Below are 16,922 nucleotides of genomic sequence, written 5' to 3' on the forward strand. Positions count from 1 at the left end.
ATAAAAAATAATAAACACCTGAGTCTGAACATGAAATACCATCTCAAGTAACTTTAATCCCAAACTCAACAAAAGTAGAAGAAACAAAAAGAAAACCCACATCTTCCTTCAGCATTCAAGTGACCATAATAAGCACTAATGGAAGCTCTCTTAATGCTGCTTTCCACAGCCAACATAAACCAGACCAACTTGAAAGCCTCAAGTTAAAGGACAAGAGTAAATCCAAAGTAAAGTGTATGTGTATAACAGTTGTCACTTCTCTCATTGACAATATGAGGTCCAAATGTCAGCTCATCACACCAAGGGCATCTCCGAGATACAAGCAAACCCTGCTGCAGTTTTCTGACTTAGCTCTCAGGGTGACGAACAGTAGTCCAGTTAAAAGCTTTTAAGAGGATAATAAGCAGCTCCCAAGAAAAGTTCAGCATTTCTAGACAAGCAGAGCAAAGACAAATTTAGATGTAGGTCAGCAGGTCTTGCAACATCATAGACACTTTCTTCAACATTTCATCACCAAAGTGTGACTACCAGGCCATGTTTAAAGCCTTGACTTAAAATCTGGGATTACTACATCCTTTTTTGAACATGAGTGCTCCTAAGACATTATGAGGAGAGATGAAGACTGTGCCCGCACAAATATTTTGCAGTTCAGGGTAATGTTATCACTGCAAAAGCATTCCATTTCCTGGACAAGAAAAAGAAAATCAGGAAATTTTATCCAAAATCTTGGAATTCAAATATTAAAGATGGTTAATATAGCAAAATGTTTACATGTGCTTACATTTTCAGCCAACTGTGGTATGTAACTCAGTTATGGTAGGCAGGCAAATTGCCAGATTCAGTCTTATGCCTATCCTTTCAATTCTTCCATCAGTTTGGATAGGACTAAACCAAATATCACCTGTTCAGTTCTTCATCAGGAACCACTCATCAGTGGAATTTTCACCAGTATTGAGGGGAAGCACTTTGCACTTTCTATTTCCTTTAACATACCTCTTGGGTTTGAATCTAATATTGAAAAATAATAATGATGTTCAAAAACAAGGGATATCTCACATTGCAGTCAATAAACACAAATACAGAAATGTTGTTTTGCATAGACATGCGTAAGTCTAGTTTATCTTAATGATATATATATGTCAGAGTACTGAATTAAATCAAAGGAAAAGGCAATGTAACATAAAGATAGTCAGGTTTCATCTTTAAGATTGCACATCTCTAAAAACACATTATTGATAAATCCACTAACAACTGAAAGAGAAAAACATTTCCAAAAAGACTAAGTAGTGTTAATTTTGCAGCAGTCAAAAGCATCTAAACTTGAATCTTGCTTACACAGATTTCACAGGGAAATTAGCCCACATCTGAGGCATAAGTAATAAGTAAATCTTGTAACTTACTAAGCATGGCTACCCCATCCTCAGTAGATTATGCAGAAGTCAGCAGACAGCAGAAGTGTATCTTCAGCCTTACAAGAAAATCATCAGTTATTTCTGAGTAGATGACAGCTTCACAACAGACATCCTTCGCCAAAGAAGTCACCCGTAAGGTCTGACCCTATGGTAGAGCCCAGCACTTGGCACAGTGCCGGTGAAGCCAACTGCTACATCTGACAGAGAGCATCAAATGTTCATGGTCATCCTACTGAGAGCTTTGAGGGAGCAGCCCAACCCCACACTATCCTCTTGAGCAATACATGCTCCTGGCAAACCTGCTACTGCCCACAATACTACAAACAATAACCACTGTGTTTAAGTCACAAAAATCCTAAACCAGTATGCAGCTGAGGAAGCTAAAACACATAGGTAAGACATGTCTTGCACCACTACCTAGTCTGTAATACATCACTTTTCTCTTTGTAAAAGTAACTAAGATGCCTCTTCAGAAGAGTTTGCTGACAATGAATAAAGCCACTGCCAGTGTCCATTGCATTTCTGTGGTGCTGATGATAGTGTTTAGATTCTTTGGTGCAATGCAAATGTAAAACCAGAAAAAAGTGTTTCACAGAATTTAATGTATGGAAAATTCATACTTTAAGACAATTGCATGCCTCTTTTCATATTTTAGACATACAGTTTTCATGAACTAGAAAGGAACTTTCAAGAAGGGTCTATGAATTACCTAGGGGATAAAAAAATTCCATAAAATTTATTTTTAAATGCCAATCCTTTTGATATTGACACTCTTGTTTCATGCTAACTTCTTTGTCTTAGATGAGTTTATCCAATTTTCAAATGGATTATACAAAATTACAAAAAGGGAGCATAATATTTAGGTTGGAACTAATCCTAAAATAAATTCTCAATGCTTGGATTTCTAACTATCCCCATTTATATTGTGAAGACAAGTTCCCCTGCTTTTAGCATTCGGAATACTTTGAAATATTAAATTATTTTCTTTGGAATCATTTCCTCAGAGTTGAAAGAAAACTGATGGGTGCACTTTTGGTAAATAGAGTAGACTGCAACATGTTCTATAGGTCTGTACATGGAGAGCGACAGACCTCCACTTACACATGCACCTACATTGGATCAAAGTAAATGAGAATGGGGACATTTCTGAATTAGTACCAACTAAACTCTACAAAGGTTAGAGCCATCCAGACATCGTCATTCCTAAGCAGTATACATAGCTTTACTGTTCTGAAGATCACAGTGAGTATGACCCCCACCTCCATGCTGTTTAAAATCAGCAAGCAGGGAAGCTATTAGAGTCTTTAGCAAGGGTATCTGCATTTTGGATAAACGCTCTGGCAGTAGCATCACACCAATGTATTCCAAGGGACTCAACATTCATTCAGGTCCCAAAAAACATACGCATGCCACCCATTAAGGGTCAAACAACAAGGAAACAGGTATAAAGAAAGTGGATGTTTATAGCAGAGGTTAACATCAGCTGTTGTACTGAGCCACAACCCTGAAATTTTTTCAGACTCTCTGTGTTCATACTGTATTTCCACTATAAGAGCTTTAATTATCATAAGTTAATCACATCCCTGAGGCATTACAATGCAACAGGCAATGGCGGATGCCTCTAATCCCTCTGGGGTGTAATTATTTCATAACCACTACATTTCAGGGTTACCTGATTGTCATTATGGAAAATTTTATACTCTCTCCTTTCTCAACCCAAGACGTTTAAAATTAAATACATCTCTGACCTACTTTACACAATCCTGATTCTTTCCCTTAAAATGCAGTACACGACTTTGTCTTTTCTTCAGACAGCAGACAAAGGCTAATCTTCTCCCTCCATCTTCTTCCCCCACCACTTCCCTCCACTCTTCAAGGCACATCCAGCACAATATAAACTATTTGGAGGAATTATTTTTGAAGATGGCAGACTGTATTTGAACAAACAATTTGTTCATTGTTTGATGTAGGAAGGATTATGAGTTCTCAGTTCCACAATGAGAATTCTGTAAAAGACTTGTTGCTGTAAGAAACCAGAATCAAATACATGCGGACATATTTTTGGCTACAGTTTATCACCTTTCCAGGGGAAGGGATTTTTGACATCATGATTGGTTCCTCTCAGGTTGCTTCTATCAAGATAAAACAGGATGTGGAACCACAAGAACTTTTTTTATTAAGCTGTCTTTGCTTTGTCCATTTTCAATCTCAAAACCCTAAAAGAAGTATCACCAAAAGACACATAAGCAAAATAAATTTTAAAAATTCTGCTTGCAGAATACACATTTCTATTTTTAGAGATTGCCAATGGCAGATGAAAATGCCATCTTCCCCACTGTGAAAGACCAGGCTGAAAGCACAAGGAACTTCAGAGAATACAAGATAAATCAATCCTCCTTTTCTTACCCAGACCCTGGCAGAGTATCCTAGAAAGTCCCCAGATTATACCCAAGCCTCTGAATGGGAGCAATAAGGCCAAAGTCAAGACTTTTAAACCAATGTAATGCCATTTCTAGGTCTCTTTAGTATCCATCTATGCAACTCTGGAAGAAACTACCAGCCAAAAAATTGCAATGACACAGTTCCCACAGTGACAAAAGTAATAACTGAGTAGAGCAAAAAATGGCAGTGCTGTCATGGCCTTGGTGGGGCTGAGATTAGGCAGTGTTGAGACATGAGGGGAGGAGAATGAACTAGACTGCACTCGATCCGATGATGGAAAACTTGGAATATGCTAAAAATGCCATTCTTTTACTTATACTTTAAAGAGCTTAAAATTTGTTCACATTTCAGGCTTTTCTCTCCTGTCTTAACAGGTTTGAGGTCCTTATGCATTTGTTTGGTTGAAGAGCAAAGAATAAGTAACAAAAGCAAAGGGTGAAATAAAAGGGGGGAAAGTACATTTCAGACCGAATCTACTTGCTCAGCAAGAAACCAGGCAAGAACACTGTTGCTCCTTGGCAGAAGCAATAAAATAATCAATACCACTGTAAAATGTCATTAGATCTCACATACCTCAGCCAACCCCTACAGTATCCACCATTTGATCTTGCATACTGACATCTCTCACTCTAACTATTAAAAATGCTTTCCCTTGTACCATTTTTTATTCTGTGTATTTTATTTGTGTTAGGCAGCTCAATTATTATAGACACTGTCTTTATTTGCATTTATGAATTTTAAAGCATTGATTTAAACTTCGAGGTGATCTTAAGCATTCAGGACCTTAAGTGTTCTAATTTTCAAATACAGCACTCAAGAGTCTCCTTTCTAAACTTAATTAGATCTCCAAATCATCACTTCTTTACAATACCTGGATATCTAAATAAAAACTTAAGGGCTGAGTTTTTCAGAGTCCTGTTTTAAAATTCTGGCTACAGAATAAATCTTTTTCTCTACTGCTGGTTTAAAGTGACACCCAAAGAGTTTAGCATAAGCTCTGCAGTTCAGTTGCAAAGCTCTCTCCTTTAAGGATGACTGAGGCAAGATGAGAGGCAAACCATTGCTGGAAAGGCAATTTGCCTGTGACAATTCTTCTGAGGTAAATTCAGACTCATTAGATCAGAATAAATTTAAAAAAAAATGCCTGCAGCTCATTGTTTTCTTTAAGATATTGTTAAGAAATCTCCTACAGATACATAATAATAAGATTGTAGACAAATTAGGGCAATAGAGACAAAGATGTCATCATTTTAAAAATAATGATCATATGCAATGTGGATTGTAAAACAGGAATCTTTAGTAATCTCTGCTGAAGTTGAAAATTCATGACTCTCTTAAAAGAAAGTTCTTCTATTTTCTGTTCTCAAGTGATTTCTTGAAGCATTTCTATAAGTATTAAAACAAAATACTGACCCTGACAATGGAAACATTTTTTCAAAGAATAATCACCAAAACAGGGAAGTGCTTGAGTTCACTGGCTTGCAAGTCTGTTACAAAGTAATGTTTATACTGTTTCATCACCAAATCGAGCAAAGTGGGTGGGGTTTAGGTACTTGAACATATTCCAAGAAAACAGCAGGGTTGATAGCCATCTAAATAATGAAAACTGAAGGTCTTATCTTTCAAATTACTACACACACATATATATAATATATATATATATATAATTTCATACTATTTGCTACTGAAGAGCAAGGACTCAGCAGAACATTTAAGAATATTCAAGACCTAATGGAGTACACACACCTTCTGGTTGCTAAGCACTAGGGACAATGAAGAGGAGATAGCTGGTAGAGTGCAGCTCCTCAAGCCAAAAAAGCTGGTTCAGAAATACAGTCAATCCCAGTAAGCCACAACTGTTTGCTCTATTGGCTTTAAACTGCAGTTCCACAAACCATAGTTATTCAAAACACAAAGATAATTAAATTTTCAGATTTCTGTTAACACTACACAGCAGACAGATGGTCAAATTAGCTATGTTTTAAATTTGTGTAGTAGAGAGAATAAAATCTATTTTTAAAATCAGGATTTCAGTTAGTCTTTAATTTGATTTCTACTTCTATAAGAATACAACATTTTGTTTTGCTTTAAAAATTATATCTACATGATAAACCATATGTGCATCTCAAGTAACAAAAAACATTATGATCCATCAGAAGGCAAATGCTACTCTCCTTTTACAAGACAGTTGTAATTAAAGTTATTATAAGTGTCTCCCCTTGGGATGGGGCTCCTTCTCCCCAGTTTGGAACAAAGACTGACTTTAAGTCAGGGGCCATTAGGGTAAGTGCTGCGCAGACACAGGCAGAAAGGACATTCCTCTTATAAAGAATAGGCAGAAAATATGCCAGAGGGGATGTAGTAATGCTAACAGATATCTGCAGAGTTGTTTTCAGTTTTGTCTTTTTTGTTTTGTGGGTTTTCTTAATCCTTTAGAATTTAAGGCTTTCAGCCTAAGTAAGATAAGGCAAAAAGAATTATCAGATGAAAAAGAATGAAGGGAAGTGGTTGCACATGAGAAGCTGTAGAAACAGAAAAATATATGCAGTACCAATTGAGTAGCTTAGCTTTGACAGAGCAAAAGAGCAAACCAACAGGTTTAAAGGCTAGACTTAGTTTGCTGAGACACATAAAGATACAAATACAGTGATCAATGTCTTCAATTTATTAATAAAGATTTATACTGGTAATTCAAAACAATGAAGGAGCTGTGTCAGTAGACAGAGTGCAGTGCTGACCCTGGGCTCCTCCCAGGTGCCTGCCTCCAGGGTCAGTGGAAACCAGATCTGGCACTGGGGGCAAGCTTCAGTTAGGGTGGGGTATTCACCTAGTCAGTTACCTGATTCTTCAAAACTTACAGCAATGTTATTATTACCTTAGATTTATAAGATTATACCACAAAAGTGCAGAAATGCTTTCATACATTATGATTATGACTTTATTTTAATTCCAGGATGGTGACTCTAGAGGAGCATCTTTGTTTCATTTTTGATATTTTTATAGTGTCTTGGTTTTCCTTGGCATCAGAACAGAAATAAATGCCAAAGCCTTCTCAAAAACAAAACATGAGTTATCTTCTGGCAAACCATACTAGCAAGAAGTCGTGACTGAAAGAGGATGGGAATGATACAGGAAAAGCAGTACTTTTAATAGTTTTCATTGAACGGACTGAGGCAGAGTGAAGTCAACTGAACTGAACTGAAGTAAGAAAAGCAGAATCCCAGATCTGTGAAATTTCTCTCTGCTACCAACATCACAGGATATTTCTCCCTCTCTTTTCATATATGATAAATCCTATACATATATTCATAGCCTGTACTTATGCAAACTTCTATGCATATAAAATGCATGTTATGCACATATATATGCACACACTTTTATGTTTTACATGCAAAATAGGAATACTGCCCATATGTATACAGCACTAACTAATAGAGAACATTTTATATACTGCTTCTATCTAACAGTTCAATAGTTACTACTCTTTAAATTTGTTTTTCCTGGTTAACTTTCTACCATATTAATATTCAGAAATTGCATATAGAGGATTTAGGCTTATATAACTGAAAAAAAAAAAAATCTCCCAGTCTTGTGCTGCAAAATTATGGAAAGAATTTATACTACTGCTGGACACATCTAGAAGGATTCAAAAATCAAAATCATTTTATTACATGAAGCAAATTAGAATGATGTCATTGAATGACACAGCAGCTGCCAACAACCTCTCACAAGGTGAGACAGAATAGTCAATAAGGTAGCAGGAGGTGCTGCAGCCTTTATTTTCTTAAGTTATTTCTGCCCATTTTCAGATGTGCACCCAGAGAGCCAGGCTGTCCAGGAGGGAGGACAAGAGGGCCTTTCACCTGCAGAACTGGCTGCCATGGTCAGAAAACCTCCTCAGACATCATATCCTGCCCCTCTGGTAACACAGTCAAGTGCAGCACTGCTCTTCTCATCAAATTCTCTCTCCCTGGCATCCAACCCTAGCTTCCTAAACTGTAATTCCCAGCCCATGTTTTGTTAGATCATCTGGCTTTACTGACAAGTGCTTGGCTCCCTCAACTCTGATTCCTCCTCAGTCTTCTGCAGGCTGCTGTTGGATTTCCTCTTGCTGAACAACCTAGTTCCCACAGCGCGCCTTCATGGGATGTGTGGCTCCTGATCATGTTGGCAGCCTGTGCTTTCAGGCATGAAGCTTTCAACTGAACCAGCTTTACCTTCCTTGTGGTGGCAGAACTTAAGTTTTAATATTCATATTGCCCTAACTAAAAAACACACAAGAATATCCCAGTTCCTACCATAGCCAAGATGGTCTCAATAAAAACAGACTTTGACTTCTCACTTGTTCTTTTCATTTCCAGCTGCCACTCAAGAATAAATTAGTTCAGCAAACATCAAAACACACATACACAACCATGCATTTCTTCATTAAAAAGAAAAAATTTCAGGCAAAATCCAGTGACTCTTTTCATTTGTAGTTGCACAAGTCCCAATCAAAAGCTTGCTGAAGGCAAAGGGAGTATATCAAATGACTCACAGTTTTCAGGTAGAGCCATAAACAATCCTAAAGACAGTTCAATCTGAATTAACATTTTTTCAAAGACAAGTCCAATTAGTAGATGGGAGAAGTCCAAAGTAGATGTGGTATGCCTCAGAAGCTGTGCTGGTAACACACTGGGTAAGATCAAAGCCCTTGCTCAGTACAGTATTAAGGCATCTCTCAGATTTTAATGTCAGCTACTGACTGAATAGTTATATTTTAATGACAGCAAAGGTATCAGTTCCAGCATCTGAGAGAAACTCCAGTTTGAGTTACTGCACTCTAATCCAGCTGAGTCTTGCTACAGCATCTTCACACAGAGAATACTTCTTCAGCTTTTAATACTAAGCAGCTTCTAGCTCTAAGCTCTACACTTACTCAAGCAAGAGTGGCTGAATTTCACTAGTCTATGAAATTATTATCTACAGTAAAGTCTCTAGAAACATTACAGTATTTATTTCATTGTAATTTAAACCCATTATTTAGAAACAAGTCCCATTCTATAGAGATGCATCCAATTCAGCAAAATTAGCTTTGATTTTTTTTTAACATTATTACCACTAATATACTTTTCTCTGAAATTAGAGTGGGTGAAAGCATGATACTATTTTTCTCTGCAACTAAACTACATACTGGAAGACTGGCCACTTTAATTAGTTCAGCACTCCCAAAATCATTACAACAACAAAAAAAGTAAGGATACAAAGAATAAGCTGGAACTCCACATGCCTAATTTAATCTGTAGCTTCATATTGCAAATTTGATGTCAAAATATTAGTTCTATCAGCCACAACAAGGTACCCAAATGTGGTTTTTGCATAAACAACTCCAATCATAAATAAAAACATAGTAACTTAAAAATGCAGGTGACAGAACAGAGATAGCAGAGTGGCTAAAAAGAAGAAAAAGCACAAGTAGTATAGAAGGCAGAAGACAGTTTATTTTCCCTGATCAAATTATCAAACCTTCCACCCCATCTCCAATATTAAAAAGCCACTCTTCGTCTCCAGCATCACCATGATGTCAAATTCCTCAACTGCCCTTCAGCACATTCACTACTCAGAGACCGCCACACAAGCACACAAGCTTTTTGCATTTATTTCTTCAAAGCTTTGCTCTCAAAGGCTCTGTTGACAGAGTCAGATTATCAGCACTACCAATGCTGTCAGTATTACTGATACTTCAGCTGTCGTGCATACAGATAAACAGTACCAGCTTTTTCGTCCCAAGGACTTGAAACATTTTCACTGCCTTACAGGCACAGAGCAACTTCTGTAAAAGCTGAAAGACCCATGAGCTTTAAAATGGGTCCCCAGCTTCCCCACATACCACCCAGGAACCAAAGCAGGCACAGAAGGACACTGAGGTCAGCCACAAATATGCGGACTAAGTAGTCTCTTAGAGCCTCCTATTCTTACACCACAATTGTTTATAAAGATCCTCTTGCACAGACAAAGCTGGAGGAGGCAGAGACAAAATGTGTGTGTCCTAAGCTGACATTCCCTACACCATCTCAAAGCAGAAAAAGCCACTCAGTTTCCCTTTATCTGTACATAAGGTTTCAAGACAATAACTTTGAAGGTGCAGCTGGGAACACTGCCACAGGCTCCAATTGGTCTTCACACATATTTCCTTCAGCTGCCTGTCCTGGGAGAGCCCGTGCTGCATCAATGGAGTAACCATTATGTTTAAGTAATAGATTTGATGCTAGCAAGTATTTCTCCTTTAAGAATGAGCGATTTAATCAGACCGTCATCTATCCTGTGCATTCCCAAATGAAGCAAATCCAACAAATTATTATTTTTTCTCTGTTTTAAAGACAGGGGAGGGAAAAACCCACAATGAAAATGTTACAAAAAGCTATTAAAGTAAGAGATAACTGACTGTGTCATCAAATTCTTTATACATTGGACATAGACCTTGGACAACAGTACCACAAAAGCATTACTCATTTGAGATTTCTAATGCATCTAAGAACCCTTGATTTACCAATTTAAGAAGTTGGAGACACATTTTAGAATCCACAACAACAAAACCCCCCAAAGTCAGATACATAAATTGAGGCCACTGTATCCCAAATGATTAAATCAGAGTTATCTAATATTAATACTTTCCCTAGAGTATCTCTTTGTTTTTGAGTGCTGTCTTGAGACTCCTTGGCAGAGAGGAAGACTACGGAGCGCAGCTGAACAGCTCTCTCGCCTGAACTGCTCTCAAGACAGCACTTTGATAACAGGAAGAGACAGGACTCAGGAGAACATATAAATATCTTATAAGGTGCTGGAACACTCAGTAATTAATTTTTCAGCAAGGAGAAGCTTTTATTTCAGCAATGTGTAAAAAATAAATTTCTCTTTCCATACTCACAGCCTGACTACTCATGCTCTGACCCAAAGTAATAGCAGAAACAGAAGAGTCACAATTAAGAAACATGTATAAAAGAGGCCAAGAGCCCCTGCTTTTACTTAACCTCATTTCCACAGCAATACATGAGAGCTGTATTCCCACTACAGAATTCTGTGGAAATTTATTTCTTTCTGTGTGAACCTAAGAAAAAAAAGAGCACTTTGGCTTTAATTAGGACATAAAGAGGGGGTGAAAGATCCTGGAAGCTTTACCTGCTTTAGCACACAAATGCTTTTATTGTTCTGAAGTCTGAGGTAGGTTAAACAAAGCGCAAAAGCATTAGTCACTCCAAATGGAAATGTCCAACTCTGACAGGAACAATACATTAAAAGTTATGGTGAGCCAGAGTCAACACATAATCTGATGGGAAGAAGCATATTCCTCCACCTCTCCCTCTCCTTTCCTTCCTGACCATTGATTTTGCCTAAGACTCTACCTACACAATTTTAACCCTTCTCTTATGTTTATTGCTCTTCCAATGTGCAAGACCACTTGCCTTGTTCCAAGCTCTTTTCTGTGGTCTCAAGTAAACAATTAGTAATAGCCTAAATTAGCACCATGACCTGCTGTGTCTGGCAAGATCCAGAGAATAGCTTCGGACATGATCTAAATGCTTTGCTACACATTTCCACATTAAGCCAGGAAGCCACAGAGAAGAAAATCTGTTTGTTGTGATGATTCTGGAAAAATTTAGAAGATCAGGAAGTCATTTAACTGGAATATGAATTCAAAGCACATTGAGGTTCCCCAGTTTCTTGATCTTACTGGAAATAAGAAAGAAATTAAGCTCCTATACCTCTCCTCTTTCATTTCACAAAACAGAATATATATTCATTAAGGAAAAAAACCCATCATGGTAGGAAGGAAAAATGTCAAGTCAGGAGTCAAGCTATGTACCTCATGCCACAAGGTTGGATTGAAATATCTGCTGTCACTGAGAAGGCAAAATAATCTAAATAAATTGAAATCTAAATGTTGGGTGGGAGCATTACAAGGCTTAACCTAGTCTTGGTCTCCATTTCTGGATTTGATAAACAGACAACCAGAAACCCAATAAAAATCATTACTGGTATGCTGTTCACAAGTTTTCATAAACAGTTTTTTGTTTTGTTTTGTTTTTAAGTCACATCCCCAAACAAATGTACCTTGCAGCATTTAGTTCACCTGCAAATTACAGAGCCATTTTATAATAATTCAATTATTTTTTTCAGCTGCTTGCAAACTTACTGGGCTAACAATGAACAACAATTCTTACTTAACATTTCAGATGTTTCCTTCAAAGGTCTCACTCTTAGGAATCCAGGAAGATAATACTGATTTCCATTAGGTAAACATTTTGTCAGCAGTAATTCAAGTTTTGTACACTAAGCATTCCACAGAGGTAAAAAGACATTTCTTGGATCAGATTTCAGCACTCACAATAAATGTTTACAATCTAAGACAGCAATGTTCCAAGGAAGAAACCAAAGCTAAAAATCCCAAACATCGTAAATGCATATAGACACGGAAAATGAGGTTGCTGGACTGCCAAAAACAAAATATAATAAAACAGATAAAACATTCAGTGCTCCAGGTAAAAGCAGCCACATTGCCTGTCACCTTCTTGCTTGTAACAGTTACAAACTGGCAGTGGAACCATCCTTTTCCACCAATCCCAAGTCACTGTGTTAGGCACTGTGACCATAGTCGCCCATTCTATTCAGTTGATGGACATGTTTTTCTCTGGGTTATATTTTGTTGTTTTGGGGTTTTTTGTGTGGTTTTGTTTTGGTTTTTCTAACATCAGAGATCCAAGCTGCTGAGCACAAGGGGGACAAACAGAACATCTAAGGAGCCTCTTCAGAAGTAAACCCTGGTGAGGCGTCTCAGGGGCCAGACTGATTCCTTTGTGCTGAAGGGGGTTTCTTCCCTTCTAAGTCACTGATTTCGCATAGAATCAAACTCTCAGGTCCTGTGAATACAGAAGCCAAAACCAGGACAGACAGACTGGTATTTTCTGGAAAGCTCAACTCATACTACTTCAGAATCTCCAGGGTAATTTATTTTGCAAGGGGTACATGTCTGCTACAGAATCAACTAGAACTAATTGATTTCCAATAGACCCAGTAAGTTATGACAAAATATCATTGTTTTCTTACTCTTTTGATCACATCTGGCTGTGATGTGTAAGGGAAGAAGCTCCATCACCTCCTCTCTCACTACAATCTCCGTTTATTAACCAGTTTCCCCTCCCAAGGATTTTACTTGCCCTATTCAAAATGCTCTTGAAGTAACATAGCTGCCACAGAGAAAATTTCTCAACTGCCATAATAAATATGAAAAAAAGTTAAGACACAATGGAGAAAATAACTAAAATGATTAAGCCAGTGTTTCAATTCCTGCAGTTTTGTAATTCTTTTAGAAATAAACATCTGAGCTGCTTGTCTTTGAATGCCCCAGGAAGCTTTCTACAACTTGACATATTTACACAGTTTCTCTGGTCACTGACTCTATTGCTTAGCACTTCATCTGAATGCATCAGAATCAAGGGTGTGGAGCAGTGTCCACCATGGGGTATATGCCCCAGTATATTACCACACCTCCCTTCCATCACTCTCCCTTAGCCTGGCACACAGACTCAATGCTATTGAGACAACAGTGGAACAAAGGGCACTCAGCCTTCAGTTAATTTTCACCAAGTTAAAATAGCTGCACTGTGAGAATGGTGAGATTATCAAATGAAAAAATTACGTGAGGAAAAAAAAAGGCAGGAAGCTGTAAAATGGAGTAGGAGCATGTAGCTTGTGTGTGCCTTTGTCTGAACCTCAGAGGTGACTCAGGGCCTCATTCTACAGCCAAATGTTTCTCAAAAAATTCCAGTTTATTCAATTAAGGACAATTAACCTCATCTCTAGTCTACACTAATGCTTGCACACAGCCCACAATGGACTCAAATATGTCTAACACTGCTGAAAAACTGCTTTAAGAACTGTGATTGTTTAGTCTGGAGAAGAGGAGGCTTGGAGGGGAACCTCATTGTTCTCTACAGCTACCTGAAAGGAGGCTGTAGCCATGTGGGAGTCAAACTCTTCTGCCAAGGCTCAAGCAACAGGACAAGAGGAAATGGCCTCGAGTTGTGACAGAGGAGGTTCAGATTACATATCTGAAAAACGTTTTTCACTGAAAGAGTGGTTAGGCATTGGAATAAGTTGCCCAGGGAGGTGGTACAGTCACTGTCTCTGAAAGCATTCAAGAGGGGGCTGGATAGGGCAATTGGGAATGCTGTTGAGAGGCAATTATGATGGTGTTGACAGCTGGACTAGATGATCTTGAAGATCTCTTCCAACCTTGACGATTCTGTAAATACCTCTTGCAATTCTAAGTCAGCAAATACTGCTTTTTTGAAAGCAATATTGAGTCTTAACTCTTTCTCCTAAAGGGTTCGCCCTTCCATTTTTTTATCCTTTCTTCCTACTTTTGGTGCATTATCCTTCAAACCTCTATTTTTCCCTTCAAATATTATCAGTTGGAAATGTGTGTAACACAGAAAAACAACAAAGGCAAAACCAGAGCACAGGTCATCCCACAAAAGTTTAGTCTGTCACAATTTTATGCAGGTTTGGGTTAAAGGTAGCCTATTCTCCCTAAGATACCTCTTGAGTGGGAAAACAGCACCATTGATGCTAAGTACACTGTGAATGACTTAAACACCATTTTCATTGTTGAAAGTGGAGGTTTCATTCTTGCAAGCAGAAAACTTATAACTCAACATGTTTGAAGTGCTTTCCAGTAAAAAATACTTTAAAAAATCATTACCAAAGTAGATCATCTTCTTTCCTGCTAAGAGGACCAAGATAAAAAGCACTTGGGCTCCCTGTTTCCAAACAGATGGCTTCGTGTTAGTTAAAAAATGTGGGTTTAATCACTGTTTTTCCACACATAACTTTCCAGATATAAGCCAATGGTTGGACTATCTTTGACATACAAGCAGACAACAGTAGTGCCATTATTGTAGCTCTGCTTTTCTACACATAGAAAAAGTATAATAAACAGCACTCCAGTTAATTTTACTATTAAGAGCCCAGAGGGGACAGTGAAAGTGACAAGAACCCAGTGTGCCCAGGGTTTTGTGACATTTTGCCCAAGTTACCTAAAGAGTTAATTCATACGTAGCTACAAGTAATGTTTAACAAAATTGGGTGGATTTACTGATGGAGAAAGACATCTAATTATAGCACCAGTGAATGAAATATTCCCTTTATTTGGGGCATCACACCAAAACAGCTCCTGCTGCCAGTCATGCCAACAAGCAGAGGAAAATTGTGCCTGCAAATAGAGGTAACCAATCTCCACAGCCCTCCAGCTCTGGTCTCCATGCTAAAACTTCCAACTAATGCAAGACATAAGGAAAGAACGTGGAATGGTAAGAGATCCAACAGAAAATTCTTAATATGCAATGGCCAGCACAGCTATTTTCATAAAAAAATGACATGGTAGAGAACAGAAGTGACACCTCCAGGACTAAACTCTGAGAAGACTGGTACACAAAATAATTTCCATCTAGAGCTTAAAAACATAACAGAAACATTTATTTGACCTCTATCTCACAGAACCATGTTTTCACAAAACGGAAGTATGAATGAAATTGCACCTGATGTGTTTTCTCTCTCAAACAAGAAATAGATCTGATGAGTTCATTAATGTGTTCCTTGATTAAGTTCTCTTCCTACCTATTCCGCTTACTCCACTCCCAATTAAACTACTAAAATATCTTGTAATTTCTTCTTGTATATGCCACAAGTATGTTTCACTTTACCTTCAAAGGCACTTAATTATTGGTCCAAAGTATAATTTCCAAACACTTTAATGCAAGGCAATATTAATGAGCACCATTAATACTTAAGGAAAGTAAAGTACAGAGAGGTGACATGTAATTTAAATTAACACTTTTGCCCTCCCTCCACACCTGAAAAAAAATAGTAGCCTTTGAACTAAAATATTGAATATACTCAAGAATCAGAATGCAATTATTTGTTAAGCAGATCTGTGCACTTCAGTGTCTGGTTAACTGGTTACTTTCCACTTTCTTCATTTCAGTTAACTTTGGAGAGACAAAGAAAAATAAGATACAACACAACAGCAGCAGTGATAAAGCAAAAAGAATAGAAGTAATTGCTGCCCCTTGAATGTGGCAAAACAGCTTCTCATGAAAAAAGAGAAACAGGCTTCAAAATGTCTTAGGATGCAAAATATGAGTTTAATGGAACCTTATTTGCATATTTTCATGGGTCCCACCCATGTAATTCTATTTATTGAACTGAATCTTCCCACTCAAACTTATTGCAGAGCCTTTTGAAATAAGTTCATAATCCTCTGAAGTGATATTTTATTAATCAGGATAGAATAAGGGTTTACTTGAAGCTCTATAACAAAACAAATAAACAGTTTCATTTAATTCCATCCAAATTATTTTGTCTTAATATTAATGTTCAAGATTGCGTCTGAAATGGCCAGAAGTTGCCTCCTGGAATAAGTCAGGCTGGCAGCTCCATTCTGCTTCACCATTTCATTTTGGTTTGTTTCTAGTAAACAAAACAAGCCCATGGCTAAAATAACATTTAAGCAGAAAGAAAATGCTCATATTCAGCATTTTGCCCAAAACAACATGCAAAAGTAAATCATCAAATAGTGCAAATACTTGAAGGCCATAACTTAAAATCCTGACAACAAACACAAAGCAAATGGTATGAGAAAAATGCTAGGAGAATAAAAGAGAACCATTTCCAAAAATGCAAGGCACTAAGTGCTACAGCTAGAATAGCATAACCTTACCCTCTAGCTGAACCTTCCCTTTTTATCTCTGTAGTCTATATTTGCACTAGTTGCTTTGCTAAAAATATACTTTGAAGTTGTCATAGCTATTGGTCCTGGCTCATCTTTTTTCTGCCTCTGAGAACAGTTAAAGTAATAGATCAATGTAATTAGACTTTTATAGGTGCAAGAGACAGTTTGTTTCAGTCACAAACAGGAACAGAGAAATTATGAGACGGAGAGGGAAGAAAATTAAAGAAGTTTAAATAAGGCAACTGTTAGGGAAATATGAAGAGGAAAAACAAAGTTATATGTTTATCACCAAAACCTCT

General features: G+C 37.5%; 1 protein-coding gene across 7 annotated transcripts in view; it reads right to left on the minus strand.

Annotated features, from left to right (window-relative positions):
* Window positions 1-16,922, minus strand: part of RGS6 (regulator of G protein signaling 6) — a 249,557-nt gene that overhangs the window by 211,237 nt on the left and 21,398 nt on the right. The gene's annotated exons all lie outside the window — the stretch shown is intronic.

Source organism: Lonchura striata, chromosome 5 (assembly GCF_050655825.1).
Source record: "Lonchura striata isolate lonStrDom1 chromosome 5, ASM5065582v1, whole genome shotgun sequence".
In the NCBI taxonomy this organism is placed as follows: domain Eukaryota; kingdom Metazoa; phylum Chordata; class Aves; order Passeriformes; family Estrildidae; genus Lonchura; species Lonchura striata.